The following is a 5,292-nucleotide window of genomic DNA, read 5'->3' as shown; positions in this document are numbered from 1 at the left end:
TTTAGTTTTACATCTTTTAAAACAAATAAATAAGTGTCCGAGAAAAATTACAAGTAAGTTGCCGTACCTTGTATAATCACAGAAATTCAACATTAACAGCAGTGAAAAAATCAATGGGGAGGGAGAGACTTCCAAAATTAACTTATTAAATTAAATTTAATTATTCTTCTCTATGTTAATATTATATTATATAATTTCATTGCAGCTGTAATTTTAATTTTAGTTCCCATTTTATTTTATTTTCTATATTCCATTATATTAATGTATTATATTATATAATTTCACTGTAGCTGCAATTTTAATTTTAGTTCCTATTTTAGTTTATTTTGTATATTCTCTTATAGGCCTATTAATAATATATCTGAACTGCGACCGAACACGAGCGCTGCTCATTCGGTCCTCAAATTTTGTTAATATTACTGTATCTTCTTTTTTATCAGGTTTGTAATCGCAGCTCGCCTCAAGTCCAATGGCTACAGTACCTATTAAGAAGTCCATGGAATAGCGGATACCGGAAGTCTTTGGCGTATTGATATTATAACATTTAAACCTGGAGAGACAAAAGGTTATATTCTGGATCCTACCATCAGATTCGAGACGTATCAGAATCAACCTGAGGAAGTTAATCTAGAGAAAAGGAGAATTTATGAACCAACTATCCCGTAGGCCCTATTGCAAAACATCATATAAACTCAGAGATATAGAAGTCATCGGATTAATGGTGGGCGCTAGAGGGACCATAACAAAACAATTTGTGTCATTCTGTCATAAATTTGGAATCCCAACAACAACAATTAAGCTATTTTCTGCAGATTTTACGGCGACATTTGTATTTCAATTCAAATTACAGTTGAATTTTCTCAGTCTATTTTTTTATCTGCATTTTTATAAATTATCATTATGTGAAATATTATCTACTGCAAATTTTAGTTTCTTGTAAACAAATTTTTTTAAGTCATTTTTAATATCATCTTAAATGTTACTGTTTAACATTCTTTGTCTTTGGCAACCTCACCAAGTTGAGGAAGATTTAATTATTTAATTGAATTAATTAGAGCTTACCCTGAGCTAAGTACACTTAACGCACATAGATTTAAGAAACAAATCAGATTAATTATTTAATTGTTTAAGCTAATTGAGTTAAAAATTGATACTCTAATATTTATGTACTTTTGTATTTTCTATTTGTATATAGAGCCTATTATTACATGCTGTATTATTTTACCATTTATTAATGTTATTGTGCTCAATGAACTCTCTTAATTTTGTGATATATTTTGTATAACTGATCTGAACTGCGCCCGAGCACGAGCTTCTGCTCTTTCGGGCTGCAATGCCTAATGTAGCTCAAGTGTAAAGTATTAAATAAATAAATAAAATAATTAAATTATTTTTTTATTTCTATTTCTGTTGTAATTATATTCTGTATTCTATATATTTAAATTTAAATAATAAAATAATAAATAATAATAATAAACTTTCGCATATACACCAATAGGACGCAGAGATCAGGGAAGACCGAGATATCGGTGGAGGGGTGAAGATCATCTTTTTTAGAATACCGTCACAGATCTCATGATCTAAACGAAGAAGTTCATGATGATGAAAACCAATAGATATGTTATTTTCATTAACTTGTCAATGTTGAGATCTCTTGCGCACTTTCATAGAACTGTTTCGATCCGAAGTTACAGAACTTGCTTTCTCAGTGTTGTACAGCTCGTAGGCATCAATTCAATCGTCGTTGCGGGAAAGTTTGATTGAGAAACTTCGTGCGCCTGTGTGATGATGCAGTGAAACTGCTTCTTTCTTCCAACACTGGCGACATCCAGCTGAGAAATAAGACCATCCGTAACATGTACACTGTCTGGGAAGGATGAATCCATGAATCTGTGTTCGGCTAACAACACAAGACACGTTGTATCTCGATACTTTAATAAGGTTGTTCAGAAGTCCACATGATTATGTTACGGTGATTGACTTTGCCGGCGACATTGAATGCTGCAACGTCACTTAAATCTATCAATCTATCTTATCCGGTAAGAAATTGTCCTTCAGTAGGCTATATAGACACAAAAGCTGAGCTACAACTTTCTGTCACCGAAGTGTAGCTTGTACATCAGCTGTAAGTTGCTTAACACCCTTCACTCTGTGAAATGACAACCACCACCAACTGCTTCAGTCGCTGGCCTTGCTCATATCTTTGGGGGAAAAAAAAAAAAAATGCATTTCCTTACAGACCTGGGAACTCTTAACCTTATGCACAAGATCAATATCACTTACATTTTGTATCATATTATTATTTAAAGTCAGAAACCTTAGTGTCAGTCTGTTCCTCATTAAAGCACTGTATACATAGAAATGAATGCCACGTATTTAATATATTTTTTTCTACGGTAGAGCCTAAAGTTTTATTTTATCCACTGTTGTCAGCGCTTAAAGTGAGCCTTTAGAACTCTAGGACGTAAAAAAATAATAACTTTATGCACTGCTATTGATTTTACGCATTGCCAAAGAAAATTCAAAATCCAGTGCACAAACTTTATTCAGTAAGAAATTAATTAATTGTCTCCATCTTTCATGATGTAAATATTACACGTAACACAAATAAGTAACAAATTTAACATTCATATATACATTTTAGCCCGTATTATTCTGAAGTTACGTTTGTAGTACACATTGCAACAAGTTAACCGCCAATTTAGACGGCCATGAAATCGTGATTTTGAATGAAACAAGCTATCATTCTATAGATACTTATTTTTTAATGTCTCAGAGTTTATACGACCGCGAAATCGTGATCTTATAATTTCTCTAACAAAATATTTATTTAATTTAAATTTGTGCTAACATAGAAAAACGTTATATGATACACATTCGTAAAGTTATATTATTGGCCCTCGTATGTTTATGAAACTCAGTTTTGCCTCTTTTCACGAACTTATACTCGTGTCAAAATGATAACCTTTAAGAACTTGTATCATAAATAATTACAATGCATATTATTGCAGCAAACAAAAGGAATAGATAAAAATATGAGGATGGTGATAATTAGAGGCGGGAAGTTTAGCAAAATGCCTTTTTACTCGGTGGAAGTAAATCATTATTTTCATAGATATAAATATGATTTGGAGTAAATCAAAGTGATAGAGCTGATTTTTATTTTGTCTATTTTGCCTTTTTAAGGTGTTTCTTACTAATTCAATAATAAATGCCTTTTTTGTCATTTTAAAGCAATAGTTCTTGTTTATTTTCAATTTTCTAATTAATCGTAATTTAATGTGTATGAAATTTAAATATATAAAACAATGACTCACTTTACTAACAATAGTAAATAAAAGTAATTTATTTCGGTGCTTAATCTGCTAATAATCGTGTTTTAATACTGTTGGTGTAATATGAATAATGGTGGACAATCGACAGTTAAAATATAATATTGTCATGTCTTCACGGTATCAACAATCAGCTTTATAATTTTAAACATTAAACTCGTTCTCATAGAAGTTGTCACATAGCATTTTTAATTGTTTGCTTTCATATTTTAAAATCTTACTGTTACAATTTTGTGCTACACGTGTTTATTATTGTAGGAGAAAGAAATTTGAGTGAGGAACAGTCACCTATTGTCGGGTGACAAAAGGTATAAGATCATTAGCTAGAATGCCTAAATTCAGTAAACCATTGAAAAGTAAACTTCATGCTTACGTTAGTGAATTTGGTGCCCATGTGTTTTCAACCGATGGAACAGTTTTCTTATGTAAGGTTTGTGAAAATACAGTTAATCACGAAAAAAAAAAAGTATTTTATAAGTCAACATTGTGTCAACTACGAAGTAAAAATGTTAGTTATGTTGACATAATTTATATTTATTGCTAAAATATATTATGCTTTTTGTAAATTTATAATTCCTTTTTCAAAATTTATTGTGCCTTTTTTACGTTTTTATTGCCTTTTTGCCTGCCTATTTTAACTGTTATAAATGCCTAAACATCGGGGCGCTAGTGATGATGATGATGATGATGATGATGATGATAATAATAATAACAATAATAATAATAACAACAATAATAATACAGCAATGATAACGGGAGAGGCCTTCACCTTTTGGGCCCCATGCTATTTGCCAGTCCAGTCTCACCCTGTAGTTACGCCTCTTCTTGTTTTTGTCTTTGCTTTCACTTTTATTTCTATTGATTAAGGTAAAGATATAAAATATAACTACAAAATTCTGCAAAACTTCCAACACTAATAACTGATTTGAATAACTATTAATAATTAATTAATTAATCAATGAATTAATTAAATGTTCAGTATCTCCATGGATTACAAGAACATGTGTACAACTATAATTTTATTTTTATTTAAAAATTAATTAATTAATACTTGTGAACCGCCTTAAGCTTAATTTCCTTCTTAATAAGTGTTGTTACACAAAACCAGCAACATTGCATGTTTCTTGCAGTGCATTATAATTGTGTAGTAAGCACAGTCATTATTAAAAAATAAATACGTAGGTATTTAATAACATGTAATGAGAAATAGCGATAATTAAATTTTTCCAGGGTCGCATGGAGTATCATGAGGCGTGAAAGGTGTTTTCTGACGTCATATCCTTTACACCTCGACCACACAGTACTCTCTCCTACTTTCAATACAGAGCTCTCGAGACAGAAGTGCTCTTTCAAATGGAAGACCTGTTGTCAGTTGAGTCCGTGTTTATCGATGCGTATACTGATTCATGTCCATTTAACAATTGAAGACCTATCTTAACTTACCAAATGCATGTTGTATACCCCGAATAATTTGTCGCACGAATGAGTCATTTGAAGGGTTCAGAGCCGCAGTGGGCTAAGCGCCATTTATTAAAAATGGAGAAAGCAAGGGTTAAAGTTAAGTGAATACCATAGTTTAATGAAGATTGACATATTATTTAGTTTTAATGTGTATACTTTATATTATTTTCTATATAAACTAGGGTCTGTTGGACAGTCGGACATGTTGGACACTCCGTACTTTAACGTGTTACCACGCCACTTGTGGGCACCACATTCTGCTAGAAGTCAATGACGGAAGTAGCCCCACTCATGGCTACTTCCGTCATTGACTTCTAACAGAATGTGGTGCCCACAAGTGGCGTGGTAACACGTTAAAGTACGGAGTGTCCAACATGCCCGACTGTCCAACAGACACTAGTTTACCCTATGTGTCCATTGAATTGTCCACACCTGTGGAGTAACGGTCAGCGCGTCTGGCAGCGAAACCAGGTGGCCCGGGTTCGAATCCCGGTCGGGG

General features: G+C 32.4%; 1 long non-coding RNA gene across 1 annotated transcript in view; it reads left to right on the top strand.

The window, feature by feature from the left end:
- The window catches only part of LOC138699578 (uncharacterized), a 177,811-nt gene extending 176,464 nt beyond the window's left edge, over window positions 1-1,347 (top strand). The window contains exon 4 of the long non-coding RNA XR_011332033.1: window positions 441-1,347. This is a non-coding gene — a long non-coding RNA (uncharacterized lncRNA). The remainder of the gene's footprint in view (window positions 1-440) is intronic.
- Window positions 1,348-5,292: the final 3,945 nt, after the last annotated feature.

This window comes from Periplaneta americana, chromosome 5, assembly GCF_040183065.1.
Source record: "Periplaneta americana isolate PAMFEO1 chromosome 5, P.americana_PAMFEO1_priV1, whole genome shotgun sequence".
NCBI classification, from domain to species: Eukaryota; Metazoa; Arthropoda; class Insecta; order Blattodea; family Blattidae; genus Periplaneta; species Periplaneta americana.
Note: the sequence above shows the minus strand (reverse complement) of the source record. Positions and strands in the feature narration are given on the sequence as shown.